The sequence below is a fragment of the Pan troglodytes genome, chromosome 4 (genome assembly GCF_028858775.2).
Source record: "Pan troglodytes isolate AG18354 chromosome 4, NHGRI_mPanTro3-v2.0_pri, whole genome shotgun sequence".
Taxonomy (NCBI): domain Eukaryota; kingdom Metazoa; phylum Chordata; class Mammalia; order Primates; family Hominidae; genus Pan; species Pan troglodytes.
The window spans coordinates 24,461,787-24,478,464 of NC_072402.2; positions in this window are offsets into that span (position 1 = coordinate 24,461,787).

Sequence of the window (16,678 nt, forward strand, 5' to 3'; positions counted from 1 at the left end):
AAATCTGACGGCAGAGGAAGAAGAACACAAAGGTAATGGAATCCTAGTGGTCAAGACATCGCTATCTAGTCTCAAGATATGTGAGTTACTGACTCATTCCAGGGGCCCACAGAGCATTTAACAAACCTGGGTCAATGAGGAGTGTTGGATAAGGGCATAAATCAGGGTATTGGAACCAGATCATGCAAGCTAGAATTGGAGGGAAGAGAAGGAGAAGGAAAATCAAGGAGGCGGTTAAATTGAAAGATGTTTTGGAGCTAGTTGTCAAGAAGGATATCACTGAGCATTTTAAAGCATGGGCATGAATCAAAAATTGACAGAAAGGCAAAAATAAGGATCCAAAATATTAAAGAGAGGGGAAAAGAGCTGCTCAAAGACTATGACAAATAAAAGAACAGATGATCCTCATTTAAATAATTTTAAAAACAGGGAAGAGAATAGTTAAGAGGCTCCCAGAAGCAGCCAGGGCCAACCTCATAGGCCTTGACCTGTGCAACCACAAATGACCCCTCGCTTAGAAAGGCTCCATGCTTGATTTCATCCTCTCCTGTTACCACCTTGAAATTCTTCATTTTTTAATGGACTCCATTTTTGTTTTTCAGTGGGCCTACAAATTATGCAGCCGGCCCTTCAAGGAGTCTTTGTTTTGGGGTATTCTTCCGTCACACATGTAAAACCCCTAAAAAGCTTAGAGCTTCTTTCTGGGTGTTACAATATCAATTTACCACATGCTTATGGAAGTGAGTAAATTCTCTTAATAGGGAGCAGATATAGAATTTGGCAACAAAAATGGGCAACAGAAAATGGAGAAATAATATCAAGAAGAAAACTGTTTTAAAAAGTATCTTGATATTTTTCAAAGCAATTTCCTCCCTCTATAAACTGTCAGTGCACTACTTTTTTAAATTTTTAATTTTTGTGGGTACATAGTAGGTGTATATTTTTACAGGGTGTGTGAGATATTTTGATGCGGGCATGAAATGTGTAGTGATTACATCAAGGAAAATGGAGCATCTATCCCTCAAGCATTTATCCCTTGTGTTACAAGCAATCGAGTTACAATCTTTAGTTATTTTAAAATGTACAGTTAAATTACTTTGACTATAGTCCCTCTGTTGTGCTATCAAATACTAGGTATTATTCATTCTTTCAACTATTTTTTTGATCTATCCACACCACTCCCTGTCCCCCACCCCCTTCTCAGCCTCTGGTAACCATCCTTCTACTTTCTAGATCACTGCACTTCTTTTCACAAATATCCCAAGATACAATGAATAGGTTAAGTGCATTTTTAAAATATTCTTTTTTTCTAATTAAAACAAAAAACTTCCCAGACACAATAATTATGCCATATTTGCATTGATTAAGCATTTTTAAACAGTTCTTATTTTATCAATAAAACAATTAATTTGAAGGATATGAAGAGGTGCAGTTTTTCTTATGACTTATAAACCATTTGTCAGGGAAGGGAATTTTATGGATTTATTTTTACTCTTCTTTTTACCATTTATGGCAACTGTAAAAAACTAATCGATTGTGAAAATAATTACATTTCCATTTTAAGATGCCAGACTAAAGCAGATGATTTAAAGAAAAGTTTGTTGTATTGTTCAGAGATACAGCATAAAATACTGTTTTTTATAGTGTCAGTAAAGATTTTTTTTCTAGCTAACTGCATTTCTCCATTAATCAGCAATTTTGCCTCTGGGGCATGAAAAGAGTTATTTTCTACCACAGTAAGACTTCAGAGAGTCAAAACGCTCAACTCTTTTAAAGTGAATATTCCCCAGTATTTATTTCCATCCAGACTAGTTTATTTCAGGAACCCATCTAATGGCATGGTTTAAATAACCTACCAAAATTACAGCAAAGACACAAAAACACCAATCCTATCGGCCAGCCAAAATTCCAGTGTGGTTCCTCAGAAGTTGAATGACTCTTTTTGGGCTATTCTGCAAACCTCAAGAAGCAGATCTGATGTGAACTTGACTGGTGGTGTTGCCATGCATCTAGCAGAGCATGACCTTCAATCAAGAATGCAGCAAAAGCTGCGATAATGAAGCATGTATCGAAACAGTCCTATTGACTTTCAGTAGATTTTTTGGACATTATCTAAGCTTTGGGGGAGTAAAGGATCAAACACTGAATGAAATTTTAATAAGTGCTGCTTTTACAAGAAGAATAGCAAACAAGGTTATTTCCTGATTTGTTTAAATTTTTTAAATCTAGGGTAAAGAAAAATAGACTAGGAAAATTTACCCAGATCATAGGAATAAAGGAATGGTTACAAAAGGAAATGTTAACTTGAATCTTTCCTGAATATTCTTAAAAATAAAAATATGTTACCTTTAAGACAATATAGTGTCTATCTCTCTCTCTCTCTATATATATTTATATATTAAATATTTATATACATAATATATATTAAATATTTATACACATAATATATATTTATATATTAAATATTTATATACATAATATATATTTATATACAAATAACTTTATATAATATATAATTTATTTATATAACTATAAATATATATATAATTTATATATATAATTTTTTGCTAATAGGAGCCAGTGGGATCCAAAGAAAGAAATAGACAGTGCACCCAATGTGTTGAAGTTTCCTAAATAACATTTTGTTAATTTGGGATTTATGCCATAATCCTCAAGTTTTACCCTTAAAACAGAGATTTTATTAAAGTCTTACAGCAAAATTATAATTCTCAGAAAATCTTACATGCCATCTCTGTCCATTTCATGACAACATGACAACATATAAATACATGCTTGCCTATGAAATACAGAAGTGTTCACTATATGTTCTGAATGGGGCAGAAAGACAGGAGAGTTCTTACATCTGCGGAAGAAACTCAGGGAAAGATCCACACAGGCCATGGCTGGTACTATCTGCTCACTGAGAAACAAAAACATAGAAAAAGAGGCACAGCTTGAAGGTGACTTTTAGTGTTTCACCATTGTAATGTTTCTTTTCATAATGTGTTAATAACTATAAGTTGAACATCTCCACTTGGAAAAAAAATGGTTGAAAAAATGCTACTTTTAGAGAGTATGCCTCAGGAAATAAATTGCTCTTCCAGTTTCTCTAATGTCTCTATTTCTGCCTCAGTCTTTGAAGGTCCATAGTGTAGTTGGAACAACAAACATACATCACAATAACATTCCCAAGCAACATTAATCCAAGGCTTGATAATATAGCAGAAACTCATTCCAAAGGATGAGCTAATTCAGAAAGTATTTAATCAAGGAGGTCAGTCTTGATTGAGGCTTTGAAGCAAACAAGGTTTACTGCATCAACAAGAATGTTGACAAAGAAAAAGTAAAGAGTTTATTAATGATGGCAAGTTGACTTGAAATGGTGTGAAAGTTAGATTTAAAGGTACAAGATTTTCTTGACACCTTTGTTAATTATGTTAATTTTCTACAATGTAAGTGTGATATTTATTCATAACCAATATTTATTGATTCTCTACATTCTAGTCAAAGGATGATCACAATAAAAAATATATATTCTCCACTCTCAAGGATTTGTAATTTAGATATTAGGGCAATTTTGTATGTAACATTGGTGGATTTTTTTGTGAACATAATATATGTATTGAAATAAATCCAATATGATTTACTCCATAATCTGTCTTGGAAATAAAATAAATACTTGCTCTTTTGAAATATTTTGAAATAATTTTAACTGAAGTAAGTAAACAACCAACTATGTTATTAGATATAAACATCCAGAAGGATGAAATTGAGAAGTCACAAAGACAATTTCACTGGGAAGAGTTAGGCTGGAACTGAAGAGACATTTCAAACAATTCCAGCATGACCAGGTCACATGTGTCAAGGAGATTCAGCTCAGTGCTCTTGCCATCATAACAGATTTTTGACTTATTCAGATGTCTATGTAAATCAATGCTAACCAAGTGTTGTATCAAATATGCCTCCTATGTTTATATATGCATTAATTAAATTCTGAGGGTTATTATCAATAAATTGGCCAGCAAAGAATAAAAATGTGCACCACAAAAATTATTAAAGAATTGTATGCACATAAACTAAAAAAAATAGAAGAAACAGATAAATTCTGGGACGCATACACCCTCCCAAGATTGAACCAGGAAGAAATTGAATCCCTGAATAGACCAATAACAAGTTCTGAAATTGAGCCAGTAATAAGTAGCCTACCAACCAAAAAAAGCCCAGGACCAGACAGATTCACAGCTGAATTCTACCAGAGGAATGAAGAAGAGCTGGTCCCATTTCTACTGAAACTATTTCAAAACACTGAAAAGGAGGGACTCCTCCCTAACTTATTCTAGGAGGCCAACATCATCCCAATACCAAAACCTAGCAGAGACACAACAAAAAAAGAAAACTTCAGGCCAATATATTTGATGAACATCAATGCAAAAATCCTCAATAAAATATTGGCAAATTGAATCCAGCAGCACATCAAAAAGCTTTTCCACCAGAATCAAGTTGGCTTCATCTCCTGGATGCAAGGTTGGTTCAACATATGCAAATCAATAAACATAATTCATCACATAAACAGAACTAGAGACAAAAACCACATGATTATCTCAAAAGCTGTAGAAGAGGCTTCTGATAAAATTTGACATCCCTTCATGTTAAAAACTCTCAATAAACTAGGTACTGAAGGAACATTCCTCAAAATAATAAAAGTCATGTATTAAAAACCCACAGCCAATATCATACTGAATGGGCAAAAGCTGGAAGCATTTCCCTTGAAAAGCAGCACAAGACAAGGATGCCCTCTCTCACCAATCCTATTCAACATAGTATTGAAAGTTCTGGTCAAGGTAATCAGTCAAGAGAAAAAATAAAAGGTATTCAAATAGGAAGAGATGAAGTCAAATTATCTTTGTTTGCAGATGACATGTTCCTATATCTAGAAAACCCCATCATCTCAGCCCAAAAGCATCTTAAGCTGATAAGCAACTTCAGCAAAGTCTCAAAATACAAAATCAATGTGCAAAAATTGCTAGCATTCCTATATACAAACAACAGGCAAGTAAAGAGCCAAATCATGAATGAACTCCATTCACAAATGCTACAAAAAGAATAAAATACCTAGGAATATAGCTAACAAAGGAAGCAAAGGACCTTTCCAAGGAGAACTACAAACCACTGCTCAAGGATATCAGAGATGACATAAGCAAATAAAAAAACCATTCCATGCTCATTGATAAGAAGAATCAATATTGTGAAAATGGCCATAGTACCCAAAGTAATTTATAGATTCAATGCTATTTCCATTAAACTACCATTGACATTCTTCCCAGAATTAGGAAAAAACTATTTTAAAATTTGTATGGAAACAAACAAGAGCCCAAACAGCCCAGACAATCCTAAGCAAAAAGAACAAAGCTGGAGGCATCACACTACCCAACTTCAGACTTTTTTATAAGGCTACAGTAACCAAAACGGCATGATACTGGTACAAGAACAGACACATAGACCAATGGAACAGAATAGAGAACTCAGAGGTAGTAAGATTGACACCTACAATCATCTGATCTTCAACAAATCTGACAAAAACAAGCAATGGGGAAAAGATTCTCTATTTAATAAATGGTGCTGAAAGAACTGGCTAGCCATACGCAGAAAATGAAACTAGACCCCTTCCTTACATCATATACAAAAATTAAGTTGGATTAAAAACTTATTGACATGCCGGGCACAGTGGCTCACGCCTGTAATCCCAGCACTTTGGGAGGCCGAGGTGGGCAGATCACAAGGTCAGGAGATTGAGACCATCCTGGCTAACATGGTGAAACCCCGTCTCCACTAAAAAAGTAGAAAAAAAATTAGCCAGGCGTGGTGGCAGGCACCCGTAGTCCCAGCTACTCGGGAGGTTGAGGCAGGAGAATGGTGTGAACCCGAGAGATGGAGCTTGCAGTGAGCAGAGATCACGCCACTGCACTCCAGCCTGGGCGACAAAGTGAGAGTCTGTCTCAAAAAAAAAAAAAAAAAAAAGATTAACAAATATAAAACCCCAAACTAGAAAAATCCTAGAAGAAAATCCAGGCAATAGCATTTAGGACATAGGCACAGGCAAAGATTTAATGACAAAAACACCAAAAGCAATTGCAACAAAAGCAAAGATTGACAAATGGGCTCTGATTAAACTAAAGAGCTTCTGCTCAACAAAAGAAACTATCTTCAGAGTGAACAGATAACCTACAGAATGGGAGAAAATTTTTGCAATCCATCCATCTGACAAAGATCTAATAATCAGAATCTCAAGGAACTTAACAAATGTACAAGAAAAAGCACACAGCCCCATTAAAAAGTGGGCAAAGGACATGAATGGACACTTCTCAAAAGAAGACATACTTGAGGCCAACAAACATGAAAAAAAGCTCAACACCACTGATCATTAGAGAAATGCAAATCAAAACCACAATTAGATACCATCTCACTTCAATCAGAATGGCAGTTATTAAGAAAAAAAAAAGAAAGAAAAGAAAAGAGATGCTGACGAAGTTGTGGAGAAAAAGGAACTCTTTTACTCTGTTGGTTGGAGTATAAATTAATTCAACCATGTGGAAGACAGTGTAGCGATTCCTCAAAGATCTAGAGGCAGAAATACCATTTGACCCAGCAATGTCATTACTGGGTATATGCCCAAAAGAATATAAATTATTGTATTATAAAGATACATGCATGCATATGTTCATTGTGGCACTATTCACAATAGCAAAGACATGGAACCAACCTAAATGCCTATCAATGGTAAACTAGATAAAGAAAATATGGTACTTATACACTATGGAATACTACGCAGCCATAAAAAAGGAACAAGATCATGTCCTTTGCAGGGACATAGATGGAGTTGGAAGCCATTATGCTCAGCAAACTAATGCAGGAAGAGAAAACCAAACACTGCATGTTCTCACTTATAAGTGGGAGCTGAATGATGAGAACACATAGACACATAGTAGGGTACAACACATACTGGGGCCTGTAAGTCAGGGTTTGGAGAAAAAGAGAGAGCATCAGGAAGAATAGCTAATGGAAGCTAGGCTTAATACATAGGTGATGGGATGGTCTTTGCAGCAAACCACCATGGCACACGTTTACCTGTGTAACAAACCTGCGCATCCTGCACATGTACCTATGAACTTAAAATTAAACTTGAAGAAAAAAAAATTAAGCTGGCCAAAAAGAAAAAAAAAAAAAGAAAATAAATTGTAATTAGCTTGGTCTTCTTTCCCAAGATGCTTTCTCTAAAAATGGTTCCTATTATAAATGAATGGTATTATAAGACCTTTAATTTTCCCTTCTGTCTTGTTTGTTATAAAACTATCTAAAAATTTGGCATAAATTTTGTAATAATCTTGTATTTAAAAATTACTTTTGGCATCAAGATTTTGCATTGAGGTCTCAGAATATTCTATTTATTATATCCCATCCACAGATTTGACTGCATTTTTAAAATTTAATTATAAAAGAAACAATGTTGATTATAGAAACTTTATAAAATACAATGTGGCAGAGACAGAACTTTCTGGAATTTGCCCAGTATGTACAAAGATATTTGTCATAGTATTTTATGGTACTCAAAATTATTATAAAATGAATATTCAACAGCATAAAAAGTGCATATCTTTATACACTATTGCCAATGCATATCTCCAACACTTTCTTTGAAACTAGAATAATTTAATAAATTGGCTATTTTAAAAGTGGAGATCTATTACTCTCCATGTGAATTTTATAAATATATATTTCCACAAGCAATTATAGCATTGTCAACCTCACTACTTTCAGAATAAATGTAATAATTTCAACATTTTTCCACAAGGCAGACAAAAGCGGTATTTACTGCTGTTTAATTTGTATTTATTTCATGAATATGAAGAATAAGACTTTTATGCAGTTAGTAATTCAGCAGTTAACTCTACTGGCCTCAAAGAATGGGCTGATTAGAAAACATGATTACTAATGCAAAAAATGTTTTCAGCAAGAAAACTTCTGTGGATATAAGGAAGCATGTGGGAACTTTGGAGTGGTGCATAATATTCTGTATCTTGATTGTGAGTGGTAATTATACAGAATCTGTTGGAATCTGTTGAACAATGTTGTTAAAATGGGTGAATTATAAATCAATAAACTTGGCCTTTTAAAAAAAGATCAAGGTTATGCATATATATATAATATTGTCATTCTATGCATATTGGTAACCCCCAAAATGAGAAATTAAAATCATGAGACAAGATTAAAATATATAAATCAGGAAATCATTTCAAAAATGAAAGATGACTTGAATATACAGATTGAAAGTGTACATTGTACCCCAGTAAAAAACTGACACAGAATAATCAGTAAAAATACCTATTAGAAAAATAAGTTCTTTGCTCATAATGAGGCCAGGCAGAAGAAAAATGCTATAGAAATCATAGATAAACATTTGCAAAGCTGCTACTGCTATTGTACCAGTATTAAAATGTGTTCTACCTTGCATCTTTCACTGTATTTGTGACAGATTTTATATTGTCACCATTTGAGAGAGAACTCTGTAAGTTGAGAGAACTCTGTAAGTGCTATGGCTTCATTAAACTATTGCTTGTCATATGCTTCCAATGTTTACTTTGAGACTAAATGGCAACCAGAGAATGTGAACAACCAAGGTGTATCTGGTTCTGTTTTAAAATAAAGATTAATAAAATCTGTCAGGAAAAAGAAGAAATAAAATACCCATTTTACTATAGTTACTGAGCTTTAAGATAAACAAAACATATCAGGTAAAAATTAAGTCATCTTTATGGCAGGAAAATTAAGTATTAAAGTTTTAAAACTATTGAATTTAAAGTAGCTAATTCATAGTACCTAATGTGTAGTGGTTAATTCATTCAATAAATGTTTGTTCCAGAAGTCATTTTTTTCACAGAATTGATGTATGTATATCTAATATCTTCTAAGTACATTATTATTTGTGATACCTAAAGAAAATGAAAATTCATTTGACAAATTTTGATGAACAGAACTTAAAATATACAATGAAATATGAATGTTATAGATGCAATCAAAATTTTGCATGCAATAAGTGTAAATCTTGCATTGTTTTCAGGACATGCAAACTTGTTAGGAGGACAGCTGACAGGAAGAATGATAGATTTGGCAGGAGAACATTTTTAAGGTAGTTAAGGCAAGAGTCCAGAATTTAAACCTGAAATATACCAGCAAAATCAAATAAACCTAAGACATACTTTATTTGGAAGCTTAAGTAGAATTCAGCTACATAAAGTTGTAATAAACTAGAAAATCAAAACAAGTTGGGAAGCATAGGGTGCTAATGCTGATCAGGTTGGTCAGTCTTGGAGAGCCTAGATGACCAGGCAAGTATCACCTCAACACTTGTGCTTCTCATGGAGGATCCCACCTGCCAGAGATGGGGAGCTTCCCCTTGAAGGCACATATCTTCATCTTGTGAAAGACCAGCCACTCTGCTTTCTTAATAAGAAGTCATCTTTTAATCTTCTTGAGCCTATAAGAAAGCTTCCTTGAGAAAAAATGGAAGTTTCTATTCTTAGAAGATTTCAAACTTCAATAATTTTCACCAAAAGGCTCATCTGATTAACTGGTCATAATTAATAAAGCTGATCCTAACTGTTCAGTTGCTTAATTCCACTCCAAAGTCATGCATCCCATTTTTGTAGTATAAAACTGTCATTGCATTCCAGCTTGCTCTTTCATTTCTTCAGGCAGCTAGAATTATCTCTTTCTGTACTTAAAAAAAGTATAGGCATATTGTGAAACATTATTGTCTTGATATAAAATTTGACAACCCCACATTTTCTCCATTTCTTTCTTTGATGGGTTGGGTTGGCACATTATTGTTCTGCTTGCCTTTATTCGGGGCATTTTCAATTTCTCTTCTGCATAGGTAAGTGATATGATGATGTTCCAGGTGACTGGATAGTTTGCCATCCTTAAACACATAATTTCCTACTTGGCTTCCCTGTGCCAAGTAGGCTTGAACATATTCAATACATCGAAGTGCAGAGAAGAGGATTTCCTCCATTTGCATTTTAAATATTTCATTATCACATGTACCTTACATAAATCTTCATCATTCCCTCTGTCCATCTAACATAAGGTTACACTCTCTGTAAGTCCAGAGAGTAAAACTACAGCTCACCAAAGAGGTCAAATGTGAAGCATTCTAGCTGAACTAGATGTTGTCCTTAAGTAAAACCAGCCTTTGAATTTTACCCCATATTGTTTATAAAATTTCCTTTTCCTGCCTCAGAAATTATAGAACAAATGTAATATTACTTTGATTAACATTGCAATGTGTTCTTGTCATCATTATGAATATCAACTATTTTTAATATGTAGATGTAGCCAATAGTAAAGATGTAAGTACATCTGTAAAAACTTTAAAACATTTGAAACAGAAATTAAATCTGGAATACCTTGTATTAGGATATGCCAGATATTGACGAGGGAAAGAATTCAGGAGGGACTTGTACAGCTCAGTCTTTCACTTGACAAAATCTTTCCTAGGCCACCACTTCTGTATGTTGGGTCTTAAGAAGGAAGAGACAGTTGTCCAGCCTGGACTGCCACTGAGCCACTCAGATCTCTGACATTCTTGGGACTCTTGCCTGCTTCATGAACAAAGGATTTTGATGATATTTCTGTTATTGGATACTCTTGCATCCAAACATTGATTGCAAATATGCTGAGGTTTTTAGCATACAACTTCAACAAATTATACATTTCATTTTTAAAAACACTTTGGCAAAACATGTTCTTAATGTAAATGAATTTTTGTTGCTAAGCTTACATGAATATACAACCACTTCAAGAGATCTATATATTTCACTTCTCAGTTGCTGAAATGCACAAGATGTTCAAAGAGGCAATTTCTCCTCTGGTCAATGCATCTAAATTTAATTACTTCCCAAAGATTTCACTTCCAAATACCATCATGTGGGGGTTAGAACTTCAACACATGAATTTGGGAGGATGCAAGGACACAAACGTCCAGTCCATAGCACCACCACATAATCAAATTCTTTAGAAGAACAATAAACATCACAGGTCTAGGCTTGCTTTTTTTTTTGAGACAGCGTCTTAGTCTGTCACCCACGCTGGAGAATGCAATGAAGTGATCAGGACTCATGGCAGCACTGACTTCCTAGACTCAAGTGATCCTCCCACCTCAGCCTCCCAAGTTGGCACTACACACATGCCCACCACCATATTCAGTTAATTTTTAAATAATTTTTTGTAGAGATGGGGTTTCACCATGTTGCCCAGGCTGGTCTCAAACTCCTGGGCTCAAGCAAACCACCCACCTCCCAAACTTCTGGGATTATAGGTGTGAGCCACCGTGCCTGCCCCTAGCTTCACTTATTCTTCACATGACACCCTTCTGATGGACTTCTCTTCCATGGTATTTCTCTCTGTTTATCTACCTCCAGCTAATTCAATGTGTATGTTCATATTAGACCTATTCCATTTGCAGAGGAGTTTTTCCTTCCATCAACAAAGTAGAGAACATAAACTACTCGTCCCACCTCCTCTAACTGGAATTGGCTTCTTATCTTTGTTTTGGATCCCTCACCTCAATTTCCCTCTTGTAATCTATGCATTGATCAGAGGAGAAATTGTCTTTGAACATCATGTGTGTTTCAGCAACTGAGAAGTGAAATATAGATCCCTTGAGGTGGTGGTTGTATATTCATGCAAGCTTAGCAATAAAAAATCATTTTCATTGTGAACATGTTTTGCTAAAGTATTTTTTAAAGGAAATGTATAATTTCTTGAAGTCGCATGCTAAAAACTTCAGCATATATGCAACCAGTGTTTGAATGAAAGAGTATCCAATAACAGAAATATCACCAAAATCCTCTGTTAACTAAACAGGCAGGGGTCCTGAGAGTGTCAGAAGTCTGGGCGGTTCTGTGGCAGTTCAAGCTGGTCAACTGTCTCTCCTTTTCCTTCCAACATAGACAAGTCAGGTTTAAGAGACACTGTGGCCAGTGAAAGACTGAACTGTACAGGCTCTCCTGAATTCCTGGTTTTCCAGAGGGAGGTCCACTGTTATTATAATCCTATACAGCAGAGATCTAAAATGGAATATTAATTTACAGCGTTCAGAAAATGTCCAAAATCATCCAGAGTAATCTGATCATTCTTAGATAATCTATATACATGGTCTTTTGTGTTTCCAGACTGGAAAATTAAAATCAAACACAATGGTGCTGGAGGCATTTAATTCTCAGATCTTCTACTACACTGTGAGAAGCATAAGATTTAGTGTGGCCCTCTTCCTTCATTATGGGAGTAATGTGACCTAAAAAAAATTGTTTCTAGCTAACACACTTTTTGCTTCCCTAAATATACCATTTGTTCAACAAGCACTCAACTCTCACTAGCTTTCCACCCTGCCATATCACGTATCTTTTATTGCCCTCTGTGGCAGGTGTGATAGCAGCTTTTTATTCTTCCTTTTCTTTCTGTCATATTCCTGGAAATGCCAAACCCCTTGCCTCTCCCTCACTGATAAGTAGTTCTATAGACCTGTCACATCTCATGCAAGTCTTTGCTTTGTTGAAAGAACTTGGGACTCCATCCATGGTGCTCCTGCAATAGCAATGTCAGCTGCAAAAAGAAGCAAGAAAAGTGTCTGCCCTCTGGGAGCCTTTCCACAGAGAACAGGCAGCAGCAGGGGTCGGCAGACAGGGACTAGGCCAGCCAAGGGAAGCCTGGGCCAGCCACGCTCAACCTGAGCTGAAATTTCATGTGACTCGGCCCCGTAGAAGCATTTGTGGATTAGAGAGGCCAGCTGGAAACAAATAATCACTCTGGTATATAAGCTTCTGTGAACTTCTAGGCTAATTTACCAAATAAAAATAATGTGGTTAAAATCTTTATGCTACTTGGTAATGCTTGATTTGGAAAGCACAGAGGCATAAAGATTTTTTTTTCAAATTATCTTCGCTTTATCATTTCTTAGATTATTTGTACCAGCAATTCTAGACACATAAACTGCTGTCAGAGTACTCTTTCTAAGACACAAATGAGATGATGTAATTCTACTGTGTAAATACTGAAGTGGCTCACATATCCCTTTAAGACAAAGCAATTTTCCCTGCTTACCCATAGTACACAAGGCCCTGTAATGTCTCCCTTTCCAGCCTCATCTCCTGCTGCTCCTTCATATGACCCTTTAATCTAGAATGAAGATCAACCCAAATCTCTAATTCCCCTGTCTCACTGTGCTCCTCGCACCCCTGTCCCTCAGTTTTCCTCTTGTAATCTATGCATTGATCAGAGGAGAAATTGTCTTTGAACATCATGTGTGTTTCAGCAACTGAGAAGTGAAATATAGATCCCTTGGGGTGGTGGTTGTATATTCATGCAAGCTTAGCAATAAAAAATCATTTTCATTGTGAACATGTTTTGCTAAAGTATTTTTTTAAAGGAAATGTATAATTTGTTGAAGTCGCATGCTAAAAACGTCAGCATATATGCAACCAGTGTTTGAATGAAAGAGTATCCAATAACAGATAACAGATTATCTTAGCAGGTAAAGCACCTAGAGTGTGCTACTATTTTGACATTTATTCTGTACTTAATGATCTGCCAATTGGTTGGCATATGCCACAAGAGTATAAATTATTTGAGAGCAGAAAAAGCCTCCTATGGCTCAGTAACCACAGTACAGTACTTGATAGCATCTCATTAAATGTTGGTTGAATTAATGAATGAATGATGATGAGAAATTACTCACCAAAGTTAACTTGTCTTTTGAATACCCTGCTAATTAAGTTAGCTCTGTGGTCAAGAGCAGAATATAGCATAGTTACACACACATCTGGAGAAAAAATTTTTGAGTTATTTTTTTCAAAATAGTTAAAAGAAAATGTAACTTTTGCTCAAACAAAGCAATTCTCAGTTTAAATAATTATTCACCTCAGGGGTTCCTCAAACAGCAAGTACTTCTAGTGTGTTTAAGGTTTTAAAATGATTAACTACAGGAGTACTAGCAGTAAGAGAGAGGATTTTAACAGGAAAATCCAACACCTATTGAAAATAAACCAAATGAAAAGAACATGCAAATGACAATTAAATATGCCTCTGAAGCATTAATCAAGGAAAATATAATTCAGTTTCCATGTTTGATTTGCACACATTTCAGAAAAAATGCCCATTGTGTAAAACAAAGACGAATCAGAATTCCCAATTTCCCAGAAGAATTTCTACATGTAAACTCCTAGAAGTAAGATTTATGGTGTGTTACTTTTCTGCTTGTGCATATCAATGATATTGAAATAACCTATGTTTGTGTCTGTTTTCCAAAGGCTATGACATTTTTAAGATGCTGGACTACGTGTTATTTATGTTTGTATCACCAGGACTTAACACAGTGCCTGGCACTTAGCAGATATTTTAGGTTTATTGAACTGAACTCTATATTAGAATCTTAGTTTTCTATTTAACATGTCACATTCAGTAGACAATATATTTCTCCCTTCAAAAGTCATGTTTTTATACATAATGTGTACTTTCTATCTCCAAAACTTATGGAGTATGCCTGAAAATGCCCTAAAAGTGGGAGTATATATATTTGTTTTCTACCTCTTCAAGCTCCTAGAGAAGAGTCCTGAAAATTTCCTTACACAAAATCATGCCCTCACATTCTCATGACTATAAAGATTGGACTAATCCCTTTTTAAAAGTCAAATTCAGAGTCTTCATTTGTAATACGTAATGCAAATCTTTAAAAATTAATATAATAAAATACAATATTAAATTTACAGACAATGGTTTTTTTAAGAACAAACTTTTCACTTTGAAAACTGAATATGAAATATTACCTCTTGAATGCATTAGCAAAGCACAGAGAACAAGCATTCCATGGTGGCTGCCTCAGGGTATCAAACCATCTCTAACCCATTTCAGATTCCTACTTATAAAACTGTGGGTGGTAACAATCTGGATACATATTTTGCTTAAATTGTTCATAGATACAACATCTGTCAAACAACCAACATGCCTGACCCAATTGTACTGAGTAAGCCCTACAGATTATTTGTCAAACAAATTCGGTAATCCAATATTTGTTTCTTTATTTTAAAATTTAATTGGTATGCAAATAGGACAACAAGACAGCATTTGTGCTGGATACAGTTGTCACTTCAGATTCTGGGAACGCTCATTATCATGCTTACAGATGTTTTTTTCCCACCTAACATCTGCCAATACTACCTAAACCCCAGGAAGTCTACAAACCTGTGCAAACTTCCTCTCACTGTGGGTCCCTTTCTCTGTTATCTGTTCCATGCACACTAATTTTGTGCATCTGAGGCCTCTGTTCACCAGAATTATGCCTGCTTCCTAACACTTCTGCCTCCAGAGCTTTAGAGTTGAAATTGAACAGACACAGAGCCAATTTATCATAGGATGACATGTGTCATGTTCATGGTATTACCAGAGGAACCCCTGTATGCACTGTATTTATCCTTTTGTTGTCAGCATGCATGGACCAAGACAACACAGGATAAACAAACTATTACATTTTTAATAATATAATATATGCTTTAAAAATAGAACATTAAATACAATTGACTTCAAAATGTGGTGCTAGATCATTCTGCTTAAGACTAGAATTTCTTTGTCAAATCATCATCTGTCATTCAGGAATCCATCCTATTGAAATGAGAATAACAAAACAAAAGCATTGGAATATATTCCCTCAAAAAAAAGATAACACTTTGCTCAAACCAACGATTTATTTCTTCTATCTATTTCACTTTCACATAAATTCTAATCATGCCTAATGATGACTTTATCATGAATACAATACAAATTCACATCATGTGGCTTTTGTCAACAAATATAAATATCCAAGAGCCTCCTCATTCCATCTTTCACTCACTAATGTATGTATTTTTAACGTCCTAATGATGCATCTCTTACCGTGTTTTCTAGATCAAACATAAAGCAAACATATACAGATACAGTAATGATTCAAGCATAAACCTAATAGCCAAAAGGAAAGAGATTTTCATTTGAACAAAGTTTAATAAAAAGCCCAAAACTTGAGGCTAAACTTTAAACTGTGAAACTGGCTGATAACAGAGCAAAATCTTCTAACATCTCTACAAAGATCTACATTTTATCAGGAACAAACATTTGTTCATGCCAAACCTGGCATCTAGTTTATTTCAATGTGTAATTAATTTTGATTTCCATCTTTCCTCCAGTTACTATTTTAACATTTGCAAATATGCTCCTCAAAGTAAGAGTAAATAAGACCTAAATGCTAGTACTTTTTAGAATGTATTAATATGTAATTGTCAGGAATACATATGCAAAAGAAAAATACATATGCAAAACACAATACTGTGTATATACAAATATAATAACAAACTTCAGTTAAGGGCTTATCCTTTCTCACAGTTCTAATGATGGGTTTGCTAGACTGAGCACAAACCTTTACTAAACAGTGCTACTCAAGGAATATTTTATGAATATTAATACTTATTAATTACCAGAAGTATTGGTCAGAATCCAACAGCAGGACTCAAAAAATAGTTGGCTAATTCAAAAAAATGGAATAAATGCTGACAAAAAGACAATTTACAAAGATTTGGGCAGGATTAGGAAACCAATA